At 38.6% G+C, this 16,364-nt stretch overlaps 1 protein-coding gene across 1 annotated transcript in view; it reads left to right on the top strand.

Annotated features, from left to right (window-relative positions):
• Nucleotides 1-16,364, top strand: part of LOC149185366 (ubiquitin-conjugating enzyme E2-23 kDa-like) — a 57,774-nt gene that overhangs the window by 17,390 nt on the left and 24,020 nt on the right. The window lies entirely within an intron of this gene.

The following is a 16,364-nucleotide window of genomic DNA, read 5'->3' as shown; positions in this document are numbered from 1 at the left end:
AATGATCGATGACCATTAGCTCAAAGAATGGAGATCGAAAAGAGGGAAAGATGAAAAGTTGAAAGTGTGGATTACCTTGGACACATTAGTTTACTGAGTGCTTCCCCAATAGTTCCCTTCCTAAAACCCTAAAAACTCAGAGGAGATCCCATTGAACTAGAGTCAAATACTAACCTCCTATGTAAAGTAAGGAAACAAGAATATACTCGAGATTGGTCAATTATCCAGTTTTCTTCTTGATCCATATTAGCATGCCCATAACATTAAGTGAAAGTACATGATTGAAAAAATGGTTAAAGTACTTGCCGATGGATGACCCACCTTCCTTCAAGAAGGAATGTCGAATGGGAGAGAAATTTGATTGGAGCAAGAAGTGGAGAATCTCGCCATCATGTTATGTGTTGATCATATAGGGCTGCTGGCTGTCGAAAAAGGAGAAATTTTTTCTCCTATGGGTTATACACTTTTTGGTGGGCAATATGACGTATGGTAGGTTTAAGGGAAAGTGAGGATGGAAATAAACGAGTTCTTCCCCTTCTCTTTTGCTCATTTTTTTCATCTTTGTTTGATTTAGCTTAGAATGGACAAAGAGTATCTTGGAGTAGAGAGTGAAGGAGATCTTGGAACCTTCGAGGAGAGAACAAAGGAGAGCTTGGAGGAGTGGACAAGGAGGAGCTTGGAGGAGGGAGCAAAGGTTGCCATCTATTTGAACTTTCAAGAACTAGAGAGGTAGGCCCAAACCCCAACTCTCTCATTTCCTTGGGTTGTTTGTTTGTGTTTTATTCTTGTTCTCCTACTCTTTCCCACTCCTCCCTCATTTTATTGCCAGTTCATTTACAACTTGAGAAAATTGGTCTTCTTATGGTTTATCATTCCATTTTTTGTTCTCATGGTGTTTGTGGGGCATAGGAATCAAAGGGAAGAAAGGGAAGAAGATGATAATAGTGGTTATACTCATGTTAATTCAGTGTATGAAGATGATGAAGGGTTTGAAGGGGATGAAGATGACAATGAAGAGGGCAATGAAGGTGGAAAAGCTTCATTTACACCCTTGTGGAGATATGTGACAAAACTTGAGGGGGGAAAGGTGGTGGAACCACTAAATTTTATGTCATCAAGGAAAACCTTATACCAATTCATATACTTGTGTGAGGAGGCATCTTTGTGGAGTATTGGGGAGTGATGACAATAAGGGTGCCTTTGGGATCTTGATTTGCCCCAAAGATATTGAAGGAAGATAGGAAAAAATACATCAAGAAAGAGGAAGTTGCACAAAGAAAACATGCTCGAAAACAAAAGCTTCAATTGTTAGATGCATCATCTAGATTTGGTGGAAACACATCTCTATCCCATGGTTTTGGAACCTCTATATCTAGAAGAACAATAAAAAATTTCCTTAATATTGGTGATAGGGATGAGATGGATGCCACAGTGGTGCAGATTATCTATGCTTGTGCCATTACCATTCAATGTACTTCACTCACCATATTGGCGTGATATGTTTAAGGGCATCAATGAAGCCCCTAAAGCATACAAGAGCCCCAACTATGAGAAAGCTAAAACTCTGTTACTAGACAAAGAAAGTGCAAAAACTCAAAAGAGCTCTAACACGGTTTAGAAATGAGTGGGGGGAGTATTGTTGCAAAATCTAGCAGGCCTTGGAGGGGGGCACCCTACAAGGGTAACACTAGACCAAGTGACGACAATGGGGTGATGGCTCATTGTCACCATAGCCAAAACCCCTTGTTCTTTACTGATTTTCACCGATGGAGGAGTCTCGTATGTGAGGTCACCTAATGGGTATTCTAAGGTTAGGGTACAAGGTGACACAATGAGGCACAAGACCTAGGGCTTGATTAGTAGGCTGAGTGTTGGGATGACCAAAGGTCAAGGCAAGGAGAGAAGGGTTTCCAATAATGATTTTCAATAAGAACAAGGCACATGAAACCTTCAAAAGCCCTGTAAGTTGAAGCTAAATCCAAACTAGGGTTAGCTTACACTAGTAAATAGGGCAAAGAAATTTATGGACGAAATTGAAGTGAATGCCTACCAAAAGGAAGGATTTTGTGGCAACCATTGTCGTCCTGGTATTTAGACTCTCCAACTCTGGAAATTCCTTCTCCTTAGGAATTCACACCAAGCCCTAGCTTGGACGCTTGGCCTTAAACATAGCCGAATTAGGGCAAGGAAAGGAGTAAGAGTTTATGGATTAAAGTTAAGCTGATCATCAACAAAAGAGGGCCAATGCCATATCCTTGGGTGGATGGAGTCTATGAGTTGTTTAAATGACCAAAAAGTTGCTAAGGACTAACGATAATTGATGCCCTAGCATCAAAAACCCTAACAATTACCTATGCAATGGATCAAGGAGTTTGATGGGAGAGCTAGTTAAAGTTCACCACTAGGATACTCATTCACATGTTATTCATGAGTAATGCATGCTCTAATGACTTATAGATACCATTCAATATATATCCAACAAATTAGGGCACAATAGCAAAACCCTAGATTTAATATATTCCATACATTAGACATAAAGAAAATAGATATTAAAAAATAAGCTCACTTACAAAGATAACATGCAAGAAATTTCGTCCATTGTTCCAGGACAATAGCTCCAAAGACAAACGATTTGCTCCAAATATCAAAGTGCATTCATAGGTCACATCTTTACTGCAAGAAAAGAGGGCTGAAATTCTCTAAAGAGGGGCCAAAATCTACAAGTTGTGATGATGATTTACAACAAATTATCTCTCCTCTACTTATATGAGGAGTCATAAAGTCAATTTTAGCCTAATGCCCCCTAAAACATTAAAATAATGATGCAACAAGAAGTTAGGTCACAAGCCAACCTAATAGCCAATGACAAAACACAAATGATTTCCCACACATGTGAGCTGTAGGGAAGAATGTGCTGACGTCATCCATGCGTAGGCCCGTTTAGGGCATGCGTTGAGGGCTACAAGTGCCAAGTGAATTGTAGAAGCCCTCTAAAATTGGGATGTGAAGGTTGGCCTTCACATTTCTGTCAATCTCTCTCTGTGGGCCCCAAATTGCATCTTGGGGTCAAAATGTGGTCTCATGGGTCTCCAGGTGGCCAAAATGCTTGTCTCTGCTCTAACATTGGGGGATTTCAAGGTGGTGCTAGCCCTCCCATGTCTCAAAACGCGAGATCTTCCTCCTTTGGGCCCTGGATCAATTGCCATCTCTCTAATGGTGCTACGCCAATTGGGGGCATGTTGGGTTTGTTAGTTTCTGTAGCATCGGATGTGTTCTAGCCACGAAATTTGGTGGAGAGGCTAGAATACATGAGATCTCCAAAACCCATAAATCGTTTCTGGAAATTTGACCTAGAGATGGCTTAATTAGATTATTAACCAATTTTAAAATATTTCCTATGTCTAAATGGTTAATTAATCAAAATTAATTAAGTCAAGGTGAGAATAGTCTAGAAATTCACACAGATCGATCTCAAGATGATCCTAGCCCTTGATTAAGATTTAATCTAGGCCTTTGTCCCAATAGAGCATTATAAGAAGTCGACGGGCACTTGGAGAAGACACACTAGAGGCGCTTGGAGAATTCAATTTTCCAAAGTAGCAATAGTCAATTGCTGGAGAGTTCGAGCTTTAGTGAGGAAGCAGAGTCAGTGAGGGGCAAAGACAATGATCTGGAGGAAGTTTTCTAGATTCGAAGGGGCAACAACAAGAGGCCGAGTTATTCCTAGTGAGGTAGTATAGAGGATTGCATAGTTGCTTCAAAAGAGCAATTTGATTTGGGTGGAGGAAAATTCGATTAAGCTCCCAGAGGCCGGGAAAGTCCTCCAGAGGGCCGGAGAATTAGTTTCCTCAGTAGAGATAGGCAAAACGACTTCATCAAAGGCAATTCTGGGCTAGACTTCCAAAGGGTCTAGGAGGACGAGTTTTCTAAGGTAGAGTTGTGTCGTGATTGCTTGTGGAGGAAGGGAAAATCCCTTAGATAATTTTGGCCAGATTTTCTTGTTGTTTGGATTGCCAGTTGGGCATCCATAGATTGTACTCAGATTTCACTGTTGCATAATAATAAAAATCCTCAATTGTTGCATCGGTTTCCCAAGTTGGATTTTTTTGGAGACAGTTGTCCAAAAATAACAGTGTCATTTTTATTGTGTGTGTGCTCGTGTTTTCTCAGTTTCTAGCGCTATTATTTTCCGCAGCATTTTATTTGTGAAGGTTGCAGTGTGATTTATTCAGTATTTGCTGTAACAAATAAATTGTTAAAATTAATTAACAATTAGAAGAATAATTTTTAGTTGTTGCAATAGGATTTCAGTTTTGGAATTTTCACAGGTTCCAGGTGCATCATCCCATAAAAGTCATCAATGTAGGCAAAATGCTAGAACACTATGGATGCTGGAGGTGCCCATATGTATGTATGATGCTCTGTTGCTGCTTGTAGGCTCATGGTTCTTAACGTCTCACCTGTGGGTGTCAATATGCTTGTTTGGAAAACTTGGGCCCTAGTTAAGTTGCATAGGCCATGGCTGTGGAACCACTAGACAATCACATACAATATCCAGTGCTAGCAACTACATCATTAGGTGCATTTAATCATTTTTGCATCTAAGTGGATCAAGCTTGAAAGTAATGGGCAATTTGACATTTCAAATAAAGCTTCCCTTCCAAAATTAAGGCCTTGAACTCGCAATGGTGTTACCTCCCTAGGTAGGAGTGGTTAATAGACCACCCTATTAGGTGTTTCTAGCCCCCAAGGGGAAGTGGCATGTCCTTGGTCCACCCTTCAATTGATAGGTGTCATGTGAATAATGATGGAATGGAGGGGAGAAGACTTCATGGCCAAGTGCCATGGTCAAAGGGACTGACAATGATGGGCTCTTCATCCTGAGTGTACAAATGTGGGGAGGGAGCAATCGTGGATGCATGAGTTACTAACTCAACTTTTGTTTTTCCACCCCTCTTGTGCACCTTTTTCTTTTTCTTAAATTTTCTTTGTATTACTGTTCATAGCTGAAAGGGTTAGAGTTTGTTTTGTATGATGTATAGCAATTATTACCCCCTTAATGATGAGACAACTCATTGCCCATCAGGGGTTGGGACATGCAAGGGTTCCTTCTCATAATATGAAGAGCAACATGTGCTCAGGAATTGGGTGATGGCCATAATGAGTGAGGTAGAGCTCATGCTAGGCTTTTTCCCACGTGCTAATGTGTATGCCCAGGCCATCTTTTGCATTTTGATCTCCTGTTGTTTTTGCTTGTGGCCATCGTATGCTTTTTCTTGTTCTTTTAGCTGCATCAACCTCCTAGGGCAAAGTTTCGGGCCTTACCTAGGTATGAGGATGTATGATACCAAATCCTAGAGAACCAATGTTTAGTTGAACCTGAAGAAGGGAGGTTGAATATAGGGTTTATAATGTAAGATGGAAAGTGGTAAGTATGGAATAGGGAGAGATGGGATTACGCTATTTCAATTGGGGTTTCCCAAGTAGTGCGCCTCCTATACCCATTGCCCATTAGGGATTGGGACATTCAAGGGTTCCTTCTCACGATATGAAGAACAACATGTGCTCAAGGATTGGGTGACGGCCATAATGAGTGAGGTAGAGCTCATGCTAGGCTTTTGCCCACGTGCTAATGTGTATGTCCTGACCATCTTTTGCATTTTGATCTTCTTTTGTTTTTGCTTGTGGCCATCATATGCTTTTTCTTGTTCTTTTAGCTGCATCAACCTCCCAGGGCAAAGTTTCGGGTCCTACGCAGGTATGAGGATGTATGAAGCCATAGCCTAGAGAACTAATGGTCAGTTGAACCCGAAGAAGGGAGGTGGAATATAGGGTTTATAATGTAAGATGGAAAGTGGTAAGTATGGAATAGGGAGAGATGGGACTACGCTATCTCAATCGGGGTTTCCCAAGTAGTGCCCCTCCTATACCCATTGGGCCATTAGGGGAGGTCCCACTAGACTAGGATGAAAGATTAACCCCCCATTTAAGGTGAGGGAACAAGATCATGGTCAAAACCCCTCTTTCTTCCAGGTTACCCCATAATCCATGTCAAATACCCAAATACAAACAAGCATAAGCACCTGATTGCAAAATGAATAAAGTACCTTTTGATCGGAAGCCCACCTTCCAACATGTGCTCTTTCCAAATGGGTGAGGAAACATATGACTGATGTAGGTGGCAAAGATATGAATGGCACATCGTCATCGACTACTAGTGGTTGTCAAGGGTTGCTGGCTGTCTGAATAGAAGAGATGATGGGAGAAAAAATTCTCCTATGGGGCACCCACTTTTGGTGGCATTTCAAAGCTCTTATTGGAAATCATTAATGATGTTGGTCCTTCTAATTTGATTCAAGTAATGACAATAATAATGCCACAAATTGTAAGGGAGCAGGTAAAATTGTTGAGCGTGTTTATACACACATCTTTTGGTCTTGGTGTTTGGTGCACACCTTGAACCTTTTGATGCATGCTATTGTAAAGCATAAAGATTGTGGAAGGATTAATGACTTGTACAATAGTGGGAAGCAACTTATCAAAATTGTCATCAGGGATGCAAGGGTGAATTACTTTTATGGCTTTTATGGCATTCACTTTAGGTTGCAACTTCTCAATATTGCAAAGATTATATTTGCTAGCTATTACCTCACCCGTAGGCGCCTATTGAAGGTGAGATGAGCTTTGGATGCTATGGTGATGAGTGATGCATGTGATGAAATGAGCACTCATAGAGATGGTGCTAATGTGCTCTTGATGGTCAATTTTGGTCATAGGCTCACTATGTTTTTCAAATATTAAGTCAATTTATCAAATGATTAAGTTTGCAAATTCAGATCAACCAATCATTGGGGAGGTCATGTTTTTTTGTGTGGGAAAGAATTGCTACCTATGTTGGTCGCCAAAATGGGATCATATGAAAAAAGAAAGTGAAGCACTACTGTGAAGAGAGTGAAAAAGTCAAGGAACCCTCATTGCCTAGTCCATATGAGGAATCGATTCGCCATGGATAAAGTGCAAAGAAAACACATGGATTAAAGGAGTTGCTCACGTGGAAACAATGAAAAGACCAAACTACCACCTTGTGTAACACAAAGGAATTATTGTCCAAAATGAGACTCCACACACTTGCAACTTGATACAACCCATATGTATGAGAATTAATCGACTAGTAATTGGTTTGAGTTACCTATGAATTTTAGTTGTTTTCTGTTGGAAGACTATTTTATGAATACAGGTTACAGGTTATGAGTTTATTATTTCTTATAATTGGAAATAGATCTAAAAGTTTGGAAAGCATATTTATTTACACAATAAGTATGTAATCATAATAGAATTGATTGTGATGTGAAACAATTTTGGTTTAGAGTTTGTGGTGAGCATTGCAAATCATTGAGTTGTAGAGGTGAATTCAAATATAGTTGATGTATTTGAATCTCAGAAAAATGACCACTTTATCCCATATAATGTTGGATGAAAACGGAGAGCTTAATGGTCAAAATTTTAAACCATGGAAACAAAAGATGCTTGCCATATTTGAATATGAATGTTTGGATAGACTTGTATTGGAAAAATAAGCGTGGAGTTAGACCAATGTGGATGCCCAAGCAACATATGATGTAAAAAATAGAGGTTGCGATGTTGATTAAGCTTTAGGTAATAAATGAGATGCTTTTTGAAGTTCAAGATTGTAACGATGCATTTATCATGTGGGGGAATTAGGGACTTACATTAAACCTCAAACAAATGTAGTTTTCTTCCTTAAAATATGCTATTTTCAATGAAAATGTAGTTTGATTCCTTGCAAGATAATTTGATAAAAATTAAGGATATTGGAGATCAATTGAAATTGATTGAAAGAAAATAGAAGAAGATATGGTGGTTATAACTTTGAAGAATTTGCCTCCAATTGCAAATTTTTGTGAGACCTTGAACGTTATTAGTACTAATGAAGATCTAACATTTGAGCAGGTGCGTGCTAAGCTCTTGTAGCTAAACAGATGGAAAAAACAATTTAGGAATAGTAGTGAGAATGAGGCTTTTGAGATGGCACTTTCAACAAAATTTAAAACAAAGGCAACAAACATATAGAAGAGAATGATGGAAATAAAACTCCTGATTTAGAGAAATATAAGAATGCTTTTATTGTGTCAAATTAGGCCATATAGGCAGAGTTTGTAGGAAGTGGTTGTGGGATGAGAAGCACAACCAAGGGCATTCTTCCAATGATCAATCTAGAAAGAAACATGCTGATGTGGCTAAGAACAAGGAGGAGGAAGAGTTCTATGTGTTCATGTCCAGAAGCAAGGATTCAAATAGAGGCAAGGATGATTGGTACATTGATTCAAAGGAATCTAGATATCTTACTAACAATGTTGATTGGTATGCTGATTTTGTAGAGGATAAATTTCAATTTGGATCTGTTGTGTTGATTGATGGATAAGAATGTATGGTTAGAAGAAAGGGAAATGTTTTGCTTTAGCTAAGAGGTGAGAAGGTAATGATTAAAGATGTCAATTTTATTCCTTGTTTATACAAAAATCTACTTCTGAGTAGTAGAAGAATGAAGCATAACCCATACTCAGACATATATTTCTGCAATAATAGGTGTTTTAATGTTGATAAGAATAGTAAAAAGATGGTTACTATGGGTGTGGAAAAATAATGATGATTATGGTTGATAGGTGATGTGAATGAAGAATTGGATCAATAGAAAGATTGTTGTTATTATAAACTTTTGGGGTTACTCCGAAAGTGTTTACACCATGCTTGGAGTACTTTATGAGATTTGGGATACATGGTGTATGTTCAACCCCTAGATAGTGAAAAATGGATTGGCACATGAGATATAGTCCTTGATGGATTTGTAGTTGAGATAGCTTGCTCAATGGATCCTTGATGTTAAATGGTTGCTAGCTTAGTGTTTTTCCCTTACGCATTGGAGTTCTCTTAATAGTTTGGTGTTCACTCTTCATTGGGACCCCATGAAGGATCCACTCTTTGAGAGCACCCTACATGGGATGAGGAAATTATGCAACTCAAAGGGCATCAAGCCCTAGTTATTATGTGGCAGTTTGAATTCTTCTTTGGAGTATAGGAGATGGCTCAAGGACCCCTGGGGCTTCAACAATATTCTTGCAGGGGCAGTTCACCCAATGGAGTACATTGCGTAGGAGGATCAATGGAGTTCATGGAGGCTTGTGATAGAGGGACGTGGACTTTCCTTTTGGAGCTAGATCACATTAAAGCCATTATTTATGTTCAACATCACCTTGGAGCATGACACCTGTACTTTGAAGTGTAGCATCTCAGTTGTTGGCTTGCAAGTGCTCATTGTAGCTTGTTTGCAATGGCTAAGGCCCACATTGTATTGTTGGTCCCTTTTACCTCATATAGATAGAGAAAGGAGAGAGTCATTTCATTCACGAATGTTCATTCACTCAATTGTATTCAAACTTGTTATGAGATGTCACCTAGAGAAGAGTGTGCATTGGCCTCTATTTTTCTAGAGTCTTCACATGTGCTTGATCTCTCTCTCCTTCTCTTGAGTTATCAGGTTTTCTTGCTCTTCTTGGAGTATCTTGGAGCATCTTGGAAGTCCAAGGTGAGGGTCTATGTCTTGGAAATTAGGATTTTGTGATGAAACCCTAGGGTGGAATTGTGAAGAAGAGGAGGGGTGTCTTGCTTTGGAGGATGTGTTGGAGTACTTTTTGCATATTGGATTTTCTTGGTTGCTAAGGTTTTGTTGATTTACCCTAGCTGGGGTATGATGAGCTAAGAGGATTTATATTATCCTTGAGAGAAGGCTATGGTACATGTATTTCATCTTGACCATATTAATGAAGTTTCTAGTGATCCAAAACATGCACAATTTCCAAATTTGATTTTCAGCTATATATGTTCTTTATGCATTGTTATTTATAATCATACATGTCTTGCTGATTTGACACAAGTAAAAGGACAATTGTTTAGTGATTTAACATCCAAGTGAAGAATATAAGGGCCTGATTTTACTCCTATCATTCAACTGTTGTATTTCTACCATTACTGCTGTAGAAGAATATTTTCAGAGTTTGTAATGGGCTGATAAGTTGCCCTAAAAGCACTGAAATTTATCAGTTTGGATTGGTATCTTTTCTCCTTGAATTGTTGGGAAGTTTGGGATGTTTGGAAGTTAACATTGTACTCTTTTTGTTGTTGTTTTGTACCTTGTTTTATAGCAGTCCTAGGGATGAAAGTTCACAAGGTTAAGATCCAAGAAACCTTATAGATTGAAGGTGAGACTTTTCTATTTTGCATTAAATTTTGAATTTTGAGAAATTTTCACGGTAATTTCACTAAAAACTCAACCATGATAACTAGGTCCTATACAACCCAAATTAGGAAGTCTCGTTAAGGTTCTCATAAATTGCTAAGGTGGCACCATAGAGGACAAATGCCCACTGTCACCTAGTCCCCACTCTTTAGGCCAACTCCTACAAAGCCAAGGGAGGATTCTCTGCACTAAATACCCTCCAACGTGTTGAGAATTCAATAGGGCAATGTGTATGTTAATTCTTGAAACTTGATAACTGTTTGTGTTATCTTTTTACTTATTAGCTTTGATCTTTCTAATTCCAATATGTAATACATCAAACAACTACCAAAACAGTAAGAACAATGACATAATATATAGGCTGCACAGTGCAAACCAAGGCCTAAACCCCTCCTCTTGAGGGGTAAACTTGAAAATCTCTTCTTATCTTTCAGCTCTTTGAATTGACGAAAACCATGACTTAGACTCAGACAGATACCCTCCAAGATTAAGTCTTCCTCAGCCTCTTGCTGAAATATCTTCGACCTCCTAGTAGATTCGAAATTTTGCTCCCCAACAACTGCTGCAACTACTGCTGCTTCCCTAGGAGACTTCGATCTCCGTCTAACTGCTTTCCCCTTAACCTCGCTTGCCTTGTCTAGAGTTCTAGGGCTAATGAGATGCCCTAGAATATCTTCGCTTGCCTTCCTTCTCTTCTTGCTTCAAAATCGAACCTTAGACTAGCCCAGCGCAGAAACCCTAACTTCGCACTTCCAGAAGAATATAGAGAGACCCAAACACTTTGAATTTCTTCTTCCTTCTCTCTTTCGTACTTCCTTCTTCGACCTCTTCCTTTTGCCTTCTTCGCATGAGAGATGAGTGAAAATGAATGATCCAAATGGAGGACGAGTTCCTTTTATATATAGGCTTCTTCAAGGGTGGACGTGGCTCTTCATGTAGGCCGACTTGACCTTGGAGGTATTTTGACACTTCAAAGACAAAATAAATTTTCTTTTACAATTTACAATGTGCCCATAAGGTCTTCCATATATGACAATGACTCTTATACCTAGGACAAACCCTAGAAGCACTCAATGGGTGCTTGACCTATAAAATAAAAGAACTTGAGTATGCAACCCATGCTTCAATAATAATAATAATTTCTTTTTCCTTTTACATTTACAAGAATACATTTTATACTAATGAAGACCGAACCTAGTTACACATTTTTTTCAACGCTCCCTCTTAACTAGGGAGGTATCCATTAGAGGTACATGGTCATTCTCAATCTGAAGAGATCTCATAAGAAGAGTTAGATTGGTAACCCATTTGTCTTGCATCATAATAACCAACATTTGTCATATAGCAAGGCCTTGACTAACAACTCTATCTCTCCACAAGATCAGAGCACAATGTTGGTGAGACCAATGATGTTTAGACACCATCATCATTGTCTCTCCAAGGTACATACCCCACCCAAGTGTTCACAGAGGATGACCTCCCATTGGATCTTGGGTAGCTAATCCTCAAAGAATATCGGTCCACGACTACTCTTATCTTGAATTCCGTACCACATTCTCAAAGAGTATCGAATGCCAGATGGTTATCTAATCCTCCATTCTTTCTTCCCAAGTGAAGACGAGAACTTTGTGTCTATCTCTCCCACTCAATTCAGGAGGACAAATCCACCGAACCAAGCTTGTCCCTTAAGTATACAAGGTTCTTGTTTGGAAGTGATTTCGTCAATATGTCAGCTACTTGCTCTTCAGTGGAGATATACTATCGCTGCACCACACCATTTTATACTAGCTCTCATATATAGTGATACTTGTTGATATGCTTTGTCTTCCCATGAAACACTGGGTCCTCAGACAAACGAATACAACTGGTGTTATCACAATGTATCACGGTCCTTCAAATAAGTCAGATAACAGCTTCCTTAACCAAACTGCTTCCTGACTAACTTCGCATGCTGCAACATATTCGGCTTCAGCACTACTCAAAGCAACAGTGTTTTGTTTTCTGCTCATCCATGAGACCATAGATGATCCCAAACTGAAACATCCTCTTGTAGTGCTTCTTCCATCTTGTTCACTGCCTCCCCAGTCAAAATCTGTATAACTAGTTAATTGAACATCATTTCTTCTATCATATTTCAGGAAGTAGTTGATGGTTCCTCGTAGATATCTCAGAAATGTTTTGTTGTTATCCAATGATCATGCTTCGGTTCCACTTGGAATTGATTGAGTACATTTATTGCAAAACATATGTCCAGTCGAGTATTCACCAAGTACATCAATGAGTCAATCAGTTGTCTATATCTGGAGTGATCCACAGGGCTTGATTCAAAACTCCTTAGTCTTTTCAAGTTTGTGATCATCGGAGTTGTCATCTCTTTATAGTCCATCATGTTGAAATTCTTCAAAATCTCGATCACATACTTTCCTTGACCTAAATAGACTTCATTAGGTTCCTGCCAGAGTTCTAGTCTTAGATAGTAATGCATCAACCCAAGATCCTTCATGTCAAATTCTGCTACCAATTGCTTCTTACATTCTTCAATTCGACCTTCTACACCTGTCAAGAGAAGATCATCTACAAACAGAAGAATAATTACAGGTTCATGATTACAACCTTAATATAGAGGTTTGAGTCAGCGAACTTTTCGTGAAGCCTAATCTCTATAGGTATGCATCCTTCCTAGCATACCATGCCCTCGGTGCTTGCTTGAGGCCATATAATGCTTTCTTTAATCTGCAAACATATGCCTTCCTATCTTTGATTCCGAATCCAAAGGGTTGTTTTATGTAGACTTCTTCATCTATAGTGCCATTCAAAAACACAGTCTTGACATCCATTTGGTGGATGGTCCATCCCATTGATGCTTCTAGAGAGACTAATGATCAAATCGTTGTATATCTTGCTGTTGGAGCAAATGTTTCTTCATAGTCGATGCCTTCAACTTGAGAGAACCCTCTTGCCACAAATCTTGCTTTATACTTATCTATACTTCGATTAGCTGCATGCTTGATCTTATAGATCCATTTGGAAGTAACTTCAGATTTGTCTTCAGGCCTAGGTACGATCTCTTGGACTCCATTTTTCATTATAGATTGATATTCTTCATCATGGCATCTTTCCATTCTAGATGTTCTACAGCCTCTTCAAAGGTGGATGGTTTTGCTTCTATTAATTTAGTCATGTATGTAGCATACCCAGAATATCTCTTGGGTATTTTACTTTCTCTAAATGATCCTTGAGCTGCCCCATGACCTTCAGCATCAAGTGGTGTAGACTTCAACCAATTAGGTATTTTCCTTGTTTCTTGAATGACCACGGGTTGAACAGGTTGACTAGGTCCTTCCTCCTCATGGTGAAATTCTTCTCCTTCCTTGTCAACTTCTTCCTCAAATAGAAATTGAGTTTAAGCTAGTGAAATGTTTCTGGTATTTTTATATTTTTGTATTTTATGAAAAATACAAATTTCGAAAATGTTTTGGATTTTTGAATATTGATTGGTGAGGTGAGGTGAGGCTTTGCCTTGTGTGGGCTTGTAGACAGTGTCTGGCTAGGAAACTGTGTCAAGGCTTCAGGATGAGGGGTTTTTTGAAAGAAATCGTTGTTATGGGCTAAATTCATTGCTTTAAGGTATCAATCACAATCCTTCCAAAATTTTAACCAAAACACCTCCTCTCAACCTTGATAGATACCAACTATCTAATAGGAATATAACAAACAACCTTACTCTCACCTTGAGTCAGTGTTTTAAAAACGGGCTGGTCTGAACCGTTAACCGGTCAAACTGGCCGGTTAGCTACCCTCACCAGGTCAAATCGGCAGAAAAACACGGTTTGACCCTCCATTTCGCCAAAAAAGTGGACAAATTAGTCCTAACCGGCCGGCTTGTGGTCAAACTGGCCGGTTCCATCCTAAACTGGCTGGTTTATTGCCAGGGCAACTATAAACCCCACGTAATGCATTTTTGTGAGTTTTGAAGTTGTTTTGAGGGAAATTTGGTGTTGTTTTCCTCCAAATGTAGTCCCTCCAAGAAAAACCTACCTACCCTCTCATTTTCCTGACACATCTCAACCCTAACAATGTTGGCAAGTAAAAGTGACATTTCCTTTAATTTCCATTTTCATCCTTTTACTTAGATTTTTAACATTACCATGAAATGGCTCTGGATGTTTGAGAGTGGTTTCGACCTCATTGGATTTCATATGGAGAAACTAGAATTTTAGATTTCATTACCCTCTCATTTTCCTAACACATCTCAACCCTAACAAAAGTGACATTTCCTTTAATTTTCATTTTCATCCTTTTACTTAAATTTTTAACATTACCATGAAATGACTTATGATGTTTGAGAGTGGTTTCGACCTCATTGGATTTCATACGGAGAAACTAGAATTTTAGATTTCCCTCAAAATTCAACAGACTTAATTGTTTTCAGGATTTCATGGTTTGGGGGTTTGCAATGTTTCCATTTGATTCTATCATGTGTGAGGGTATGATATTGGCATTTGATCAAGAGCATGAAGCCCTTTAAGAACATTGATCGTGGTGGCATTGATTGTTGAACTTTGTTGATGCTGGTGGTATTGATTGTTGAACTCCTCTACCATGGCCTTAACAAGAATACACCCTTCACTCAAAGGAAAACAACTGGTTAGGCATGCTAATTTTTTTCTACCACATTATAAGGTTGAGGAGATGAACCCTTCACTCAAACCAAAATCATTGGTTAGGCATGTTAAACCTTTTCAATTTCTATCATGTTATAAGGTTCAGCAAACCAAGTCTGAAGACTTGGAGCTAGATGATGTTTATGTATTTCTAGTAGCATTGAATCAATGATGAGTTTCATGAGTGACCATGTTGATCAGTGATTTGTAGTTTTGATGTGTATTTTTGCTACTACTACTAAAGTTGTAGAGGAGTTTTAGGAGTCCTCAAACTCGGAGCCATATTATTGATGTAGCTCATGTTGATGATCTCTTGTCTAGTAGTGGTGATGAGTTTGATCATGATGAGGAGTGATCATGTTGTTGATCACTGATATGTAGACTTGTAGTAGTTCAGTGATCCCATAGCTTAGAGCATTGTTTCGGAATCTAGAGGCCATTTAGAGCCGCATTGATTGTGTATTTTGTTGCGGATATGTATTGTACTCGATGCCATTTTGATATATTCACCTTTACAGGGTATATAAATGAGCAAACCTTGCATATTTTGTTTCTATCGGCTTGGAATCATGGTTCCAAGTTCCAAGGGCATACCTTTTAACTCCTTCCTTTTCAATACCTTGGAACTTTCAGAGATTGGTTTATCATGGTTCTGGTTTTTAAAACATTGCCCTGAATATATCAACTATCTGGTATAGAAATAAAGTGCATAGAATAGCATTCTATGGCTCAACAAAAGAACAGATCTTAATTATATGAAATCAGGGAAACAATTAATGAATGCAGAGGTATAATATAAACAGCTTGTTTATATTATAAACTCAGTTTTAAACATAACATTGCCAGGGGAATTAAGGGAAGCCGATCCTCAGCTTAACCTCTCTGGTGTCTCATGTAATTAAAAAAAAACTTAGTAGAATAGATTATGAGAATTACAAACGATAAAACTCACAATAAGATGAAATAGGAATCTTTTGAAAGCAAAGTGCTAAAAAATGGAGATTACAAGTCTTTCTCCAGAAGCCCACCCGTCTCTAATCTGTAGTTGACTTTATTTTTTACAAAGCTAGGCCTCTGCCTAGAATCATGAAACAAATTCCTAAAAACAGAAATGGCCTTGACACCTATGGCTATGTGCTGTCTTAATTGCCCTATAATCAAGGACAACTCTGCCACCTAATCTAATTAGCTGTTCTTTTATTCTATTTGGGAGGAGTATACCTTTTCAATTTTGCCACCTTTTGAAGTATGGTTTACAATACTTCTTCCATCAGAACTTTTAATATTCAGTAGTATTAAATTTCTTACATCTTCAATTGTTACTCTGTTGAAATACACTTAGACCAAGTGCTCCCAAATGTTTTGTTTGTTTGTTTGTTTTCGAG

Source organism: Pinus tabuliformis, chromosome 3_2 (assembly GCF_031772625.1).
Source record: "Pinus tabuliformis cultivar Carrire ecotype Pingquan chromosome 3_2, CPIR1, whole genome shotgun sequence".
Classification (NCBI taxonomy): Eukaryota; Viridiplantae; Streptophyta; class Pinopsida; order Pinales; family Pinaceae; genus Pinus; species Pinus tabuliformis.
Note: the sequence above shows the minus strand (reverse complement) of the source record. Positions and strands in the feature narration are given on the sequence as shown.